Here is an 8,259-nt window from a genome sequence, read left to right on the forward strand (position 1 = left end):
TTGCACCATTTGTGAAGATCTCAGAGATAGACCACATGCATCTACTCTGACCTCTTGTGTTTTGCACTCAGCAGATAGTTCTTTTTTTAATGCAAATTTGATCAAACTATCCCCATGGTCATCTTTACTTCCTCGCTGTCTTCCTCCTGGTCTTTTGATAAAAATAAAATGCTTAATCTGACCCTTGAGACCCTGCATGATCTGGCTCCTAACTTGACTCCAGCCACATCTCTTACTATATTTCTCCTCCTTTCTCAGTTCCAACCATACTGACCCTCTTTCAATCCTTCCAAATCCAACCAACATGTTCCCTCTTGCCACGGGGCCCGGGTACAGCTTTATCTCCATTTGATTTACTCCTTCTAGGGGCGCCTGGGTGGCTCAGTCGGTTAAGTGTCCAACTTCGGCTTGGGTCATGAACTTGCAGTCCATGAGTTCGAGCCCCGTGTTGGGCCCTGTGCTGACAGCTCAGAGCCTGGAGCCTGCCTTGGATTCTGTGTCTCCCTCTCTCTCTTCCTCTCTGTCCCTACCCTGCTCATGCTCTGTCTCTCTCTGTCTCAACGATAAATAGACATTAAAAATATTTTTAAAAATACTCTTTCTATTCCTCTTTGCTGTTGTAGTACTTAGTCATTTTTCAGATGTCAGTTGAAACATTACTTCCTTAGGAAAGCGTTTCCTGGGCTCCTTGATTAGTTGTGATCCGCCACCTCCATTATTTAATTTCAAAGCATTGTATGTTTCTCCTTTGAGAACTTACCACAGTTAGAATTTAACATGCATTTGTAGGATTATTTGATTAATGTCTGTCACCCCCACTAGAGTGTAAGCTGCTTGAGAGTAGGGACTATGGATGTATTTGCTATCATTGTTATCTCTAGTGCCTGAGTGCAATGTGGTGTATATATGGGGTATCTCTTGATCTGATGGAGGACTCCAAATGTGGGGTAAGATCGGGTAAAAGCTGGTGGTGTGAGAGGTGAAAGAATTCACCCACAGCAGAACAAATTGAATACACCTCAAGAGAGGAGTAGGCAGGCAGAGGAGAAGATGCTGTCTGCAAAGAGGCAATTCATGGGGGCTGTTCCTAAAGGGGGAAGATGAGGAGGTATGGTGAGGTATGCAATCTTCCCTTTTTTGGTAACTGTGCCTACCTATAAGTAACCCATTGGTTAGTTAGCACCTATGGATATTTTGAGGTGGGTTACTTGATGGTCCTGCCCTTTCTACATTCCATCACTTCAGCTGCTTTGCCTAAAAATGGCCTCTACGTGCACATGCTAACACTCAATAAATATTTGTTGAATAAATGGATAAATTAATGAATGAATGCATTTTGAAACTTCCAAGATTAAAAAAAGTCCCTTGTTTGTACATTCATTCCATCATGTAATAAGAATCATTCATTCTTAGTTAATAATTTCTTGGACTCAAGCATGAACTTTTCTGTGACTGGTCTCTTCCTACCATCGCTCATCTTTCAACTTTTCTCAGATGTTCTTCCTCTGTGCCCCCACAGGACATTTTATGGATAATTTATCACACTGTATTGTAATGATCTGTGTTCTTTTTTTTTTTTTTAATACTTTTTTTTTTTAAACTAATCTCTATAGCCAACGTAAGGCTCGAACTCATGCCCCTGAGATCAAGAGTCACAGGCTCTCCCAACTGAGCCAGCCAGGCTGATAATGATCTGTTTTCATATCTATTCTATTAGCTTGAGAGCTACTTGATGGCAGAGGATACCCTTAATTATCTTCAAATCCCTAGTGTTAAGGAAGGCACCTAGCATATTTTATACATTCCCTACATGTTGAATGACTGACAAAAGGTAAGTCAAATATATGTTTTACAAGTTCTCTAAGTATGTTCACAGTAGGTTTAACAATAGGTGTAGGGAAGAGACTGTGTGATGAGACTAATGTAGCAACAATTTGCATCCAGAACCTTGAGAAATCCATTTACTTATTAAAATAACTTTTTTCTTTTTTTTAAGTTTTTTATTTATTTTTGAGAGAAATGGGAGCGGGGCAGGGAGAGAGGGAGGTAGAGAATCCCAAGCAGGCTCCATGCTGTCAGAGCTGAGCCTGACGAGGAGTTCCATCCCCCAAACCGTGAGATCATGACCTCAGCCAAAACCAAGAGTTGGACACTTAACCACCCAGTTGCCCCTAAAATAACTTTTTTTTTCAAATTAAAAAGTAATATGTGCTCAAAGTAGAAAGTTGGAAAGCAAGGAAAGAAAAGAAAGACACGAAACCCAAAAGTTACATCTTGATGTATGATCTAGCTTTTTCTCAGTATGTTTTGCACCTGTATCTATATATCCTTACATATTGCTCTTTTTTAAAGTTTTAAAAAAATTTTTTTAATACATTTATTTATTTTTGAGAGACAGAGAGAGACAGAGCATGGGCGGGGGAGGGGCAGAGAGAGAGAGGGAGACACAGAATCCGAAGCAGGCTCCAGGCTCCGAGCTGTCAGCACAGAGCCCGACACAGGGCTTGAACTCACGAACCATGAGATCATGACCTGAGCCGAAGTCAGACGCTTAACCTACTGAACCACCCAGGTGCCCTGAGTTTATTTTTGAGAGAGACAGAGACAGAATGAGCAGAAGGGTGGAGGGCAGAGAGAGAGGGAGAGAGAGAATCCCAAGCAGGCTCTGTGCTGTCAGCACATAGCCTGACGTAAGGCTTGAACACACGAAACCATGAGATCATGAGCTGAGCTGAAACCAAGAGTGGACACTTAACCAACTGAGCCACCCAGGTGCCCCACATACTGCTCTTTTTAAAGATAATTTCAAACTGACTATTTTATAGCTTTAAATAAAACCCCCAACAGTTCCAGTCTTCTTCACTCCCACCCCTCCAAGTCAGTCCTTGTAACCATTCCTTCACAGTGTGACATGCAGAAGGAGGCCCTTCAATAGGCAGAGGACCCAGGACCTGATCACCTTATACCTGGCTTGGTGTTTCCAGGAAGAATAAATAACAACAAAGTAGCATAAAATACTTTGGACAAATTGAGTTATGTTATACATGCTTAGGAACAGGAAATCCTCCTGTTTATTTGCATAGATTTCTTGGAACAAACAAAGCAGATGTTGCCACAATTCCCTGTATGACTCTACCCTTAATGTGTTGGAGCTAATTACGTATCCTTGCTACCAAAGGGCTTGGGAGGAAAACATTTCTGTTAGGAGAAAGGATTTGGTATTTTAATTCACACAAACCATAATTTAAAAAAACAGCAAGGAGAGACCTGGAGGACATAAGAACATGAATGGAGACAGATGGTAAGCACTCAATAACTGCTCTCTGATGATTCAAAGATGTTAGAGGTCTCTAAGGCATGTGAATGATAATTATTTCACCCACTGTGGAAGTACTTTTCAGATCCTGAGGCATAGATTACTAAAGGTAGAAGATGCTATAGAGAAAGTTCATCTCATTAAACTCATACCTTTACAGAAAACTAAAGCCAAAAAAGTCAAGTCATAGAGGGGATGAGTGAGGACTGGAACCCAGGACCTTTGCTCCAGATTATTTTCAATTCTGCTGCATTAAATATCTGGGTCCAGTTGAAGTTGCAAGTGGTATTTATTTTAGCATTTCCTAGTACTCTCTTATTTTTTTCTTTTTTAAGAACCTGGATTATTTTATCCAGAGCATCAACTACTTTGAGAGCAGAAATTCTATTTCTATATTTTATGTATAATTTGGTGCACACTGATAGATTTTGTGTTAAGAACATACAATTTCTAGTCATTCAGAAACTGATTATATAGTTTATAAATTACCCAGTTTCCTTGGCTTTTGACTCCTGCCTCCTGTTTCTTAAACAATCTTACTTTTATTTGTAACTTCAATAAGATGAAAAATGAAAGGAAGAGATGAAACTTTTCTGCTTAGAAGATCAAGTAATTTTTAAAAAATTAGGCTCCATACCCAACTTGAACTCACGACCCTGAGATCAAGAGCCGCAAGGCGCCCCTCTAAGCTCAAGTAATTTATTTGGAAAAAGATGGGAAAAAATAGCTAATTAAAATATGTATCTTATGGTGTCATTCTATTTCCTTCATGCGTTTTGTAAATGCCTAATTGCAAAATATAAGAATTGTAGAAGTATATTATGTACAAATTTTGTTGAAGGACTTTCTACCAGTTATATCTATTGACTCAAATGCAAGGCAATCTTAGCATAAAAACAAACATATGGGTATCAACTAATGATAGAAAAATAACAGGCTTACAAAGTGTAACAAAGATTTTCTTATCATTAAGCAATTACAGAATAACATTTTTGTTCTGATAACATCAATAACAGATGCCCAGAAAATATTTTTAAAACCATTATCAAGAGGAGCACCTGGGGAGGCTCACTCAGCTGAGTATCTGACTTCAGCTCAGTTCATGATCTTGTGGTTCATGAGTTTGAGTCCACATGGGGGTCTCTGCTGTCAGCACAGAGCCCGCTTCAGAAGATCCTCTGTCTCCCTCTCTCTTCCCCTCCCCTGCTTGCACTGTCTCTCTCAAAAATAAATAAACATTGAAAAAAAGAAATACAAAAAGAAATAAATGCAATAAATGTTTTTGTGATTTTCCTTGATTATGTATGTATATCTATATTCCTTCCATCTATGGGTGTGCTTATTTTTTTTAAATAAAATTGCAGATTTAATTTCTTCTATTGCTTTAACTTAACATAATATTTTGAAAATGTCCCCATGTTATTTATATATCTTTTGAAAACATGATTTTTAAATGCTGAAAAATAATTCAATCAAAGAATATACCATAATTTATTAATTATTTCATTATTGTTAGATTTTAGTCTGTTATCAGGTAGTGTTCTCTAGAGAAAAAGACCAGAAGGAGGATATATATAAATCCTTCTGATATATACATATCAGAGAAATGATACATATACATATGTATCAGAGAGACAGAGATAGAGACAGAGAAAGAAAAAGAGGGAGACATTTATTCCAAAGAATTGACTTACATGATTGTGGAGGCTGGCAAATGTAAAATCGGTAGGGCAGGCTGGAAATTCTCAGGCAAGAGCTGGTGTTGTGGTCTTGAGGCAGGATTTCTTCTTCCTCAGGAATACCTGATTTGCTCTTAAAGTCTTTTAACTGGTTGCATGAGGCCTACCCACATTATGAAGGATCATCTCCTTTACTTAAAGTCAACTGATTGTAGAAACAAAATTTTTTTCTACCTTAATTGAGATATAATTGACATAAAACGCTGTGTAAGTTTAGGGTGTACACCATGATGATTTGATATACATATATATTGCAAAATAATTGTATGACATAATAGAAAATATATTTATTTGGTCTCTGTCCCTACTTCCTAGCACATACCTCCTGAAACCTTTGTAGTTTCCTAGTGATAGGAGCACAAGGAATATCTTTTCTTCTAATATTTGGTCTTTGACTCTAGTTCTTAACAGAGTTTGTGAATCCTTTGGAATTTCCTAGATGATAGCAGTGTCTTTTTCTTTCTAAGTAATCTCTACACCTAACTGTGGAACTTGAACTCATAACCCTGAGATTGAGAATCATATCCTCTCCTGACTGAGCCAGCCAAGTGCCCCACAGTGTGTGGTTTTTTTTTTTAATTTTTTTAATGTTTATTTATTTTTTGAGAGAGAGAGAGAGAGAGCACAAGCAGGGAACAGGCAGAGAGAGAGAGGGAGATACCGAATCTGAAGCAGGCTCCAGGCTCTGAGCTGGCAGCACAGAGCCAGATGCGGGGCTTGAACTCACGGACCGCAAGATCATGACCTGAGCTGAAGTCAGACACTTAACCGACTGAGCCGCTCAGGCGCCCCTGTGTGTTTGGTTTTAATGAGGTGATTCTTGGTGGGCTCCTGGATGGTGACTGGTCACCAGAAAGACCAAACCTTGATTAGAAGTGCTCCAAAGCAGTGAACAGGAGCCAGTCTCAGTGCTAGAAACTAGGGACTAAGGTGAGGAAGCTAAGGTGAGGAGCTGAAACAAGCTGCTGCCCTCTCCTGCCTGGGACTAGAGTTCTGTAACTCTACATAAGGAAGAGTGGGAGCAATGAGAACAAAAACAAAACAAAATGAAACAAAAGAGCAAAACTTCCCACTCCAAAATGAGTTTACAAGTAGATTTCCTAAACTCTTTAGTAGAACTCATTGTAGAAAAGTCAGATGCGGGGCGCCTGGGTGGCTCAGTCGGTTAAGCGTCCGACTTCAGCTCAGGTCATGATCTCGCAGTCTGTGGGTTCGAGCCCCGCGTCGGGCTCTGTGCTGACAGCTCAGAGCCTGGAGCCTGTTTCAGATTCTGTGTCTCCCTCTCTCTCTGACCCTCCCCCATTCATACTCTGTCAATCCCTGTCTCAAAAATAAATAAACGTTAAAAAAAAATTAAAAAAAAAAAAGTCAGATGCTCAGACGCCCCCTCACCCAAAAGTCCATAATCAGAAGAATAATTCATTCCATATAAAGGAAAGTAAAACAACAAATTTTTAATGGGGTGGGGGGAAGGGACAGAGGGAAAGAGAGAGAATCCCAAGGAGGCTCCACACCATCAGGGCAGAGCCAGATGTGGGGCTTTAACTCAGAAACTGTGAGATCATGACCTGAACAAGATTAAGAGTCTGACGCTTAACTGACTGAGCCACCCAGGTGTCCTAGTTACTGTGGTAGTTTTAACATATGTCCTCACATTGACTGATTTTTATGTATACCTGTTCTTATTTTATTTTTGCCTGTTTTCATTTCATAATGTTTTATTCTTTTTATACTTTATACAATTTCTTATTCTTCCTTTATTCCTTTGAGGATCTAATGCATACTTATGTTAAAGAAATCTTTTAAAGATTGTTCTTTTAGGGCACCTGAGTGGCTCAATCAGTTGAGCATCTGATTCTTGGTTTCTGCTTAGGTCATGATCCCAGCATCTCAGGATCAAGTCCAGTATCAGGCTCAGCGCTCAATGTGGAGCCTGCTTAAGATTCTCTCTCTCTCCCTCTGCCCCTGTCCCCCACTCGTGCTCTCTCTCTCTCTCTCTCTCTCTCTCTCTCAAATTAAAAAAAAAAAAAAGAACACACATTCTTTGATACTCCTCCTTCCAGGAGGTGGAGATTAATTTTCCTTTCCTTGAGTATAGGCTGGACTTAGTGACTCACTTCTGATGCATAGAATATGGAAAAGGAAAAATATAACCTTACAGTAGAGAAACCTGGCAGTAACCACCAAATTAAATGATCAAGGTTAACTTTAATAATATTAAGTCAGATTGACATTATATACTCCTCCATGTGATGTAATACAAAGGGCACTTCACCTCTGTGGCATTCTTCCCTAAAATCTGTAACTCTAGTTTAATAATGAGAAAACATCAGAAAAAAAATCTAAATTGAGGAACATTCTAGACATTCTACAACATATCTGCCCGATACTCTTCAAAAGTGCCAAGGTTGGTCACCTGGGTGTCTCAGTCGGTTGAACATCTGACTTTGGCTCAGGTTATGATCTCACGGTTCATGAGTTTGAGTCCCACATCAGGCGAACTCTAGCTCCAGTGGGATGAGCCCGGCTTCTCTTTCTCTCTCCCTCTTGCTCACTTGCGCCCTCTCTCTCTCGCTCAAAAAACAAAACAAAACAAAAATACACACAAAAACAAACAAAAAACCAAAAGTGCCAAGGTCATGAAAGACCAAGAAAGACTGAGAAACATAACATTAACAACTCAGGCAACAACTAATGTTGGTGAGGATGTGGAGAAAGAGGATCTCTTTTATATTGTTGGTGGGAATGCACGCTGGTGCAGCCACTCTGGAAAACAGTATGGAGGTTTCTCAAAAAGCTAAAAATAGAACTACCCTACGACCCAGCAATTGCACTACTAGGCATTAATCCAAGGGATACAGGTGTGCTGTTTCGAAGGGACACATGCACCCCCATGTTTAAAGCAGCACTAACAGCAATAGCCAAAGTAGGGAAAGAGCCCAAATGTCCATTGATGGATGAATGGATAAAGAAAATGTGGTATATATGTATAATGGAGTATTACTCAGCAATCAAAAAGAATGAAACCTTGCCATTTGCAACTATGTGAATGGAACTGGAGGGTATTATGCTAAGCGAAATTAGTCAGAGAAGGACAAAAATCATATGACTTCACTCATATGAGGACTTTAAGAGACAAAACAGGTGAACATAAGGGAAGGGAAACAAAAATAATATAAAAACAAGGAGGGGGACAAAACAGAA

Source organism: Felis catus, chromosome D4 (genome assembly GCF_018350175.1).
Source record: "Felis catus isolate Fca126 chromosome D4, F.catus_Fca126_mat1.0, whole genome shotgun sequence".
Lineage (NCBI taxonomy): Eukaryota > Metazoa > Chordata > Mammalia > Carnivora > Felidae > Felis > Felis catus.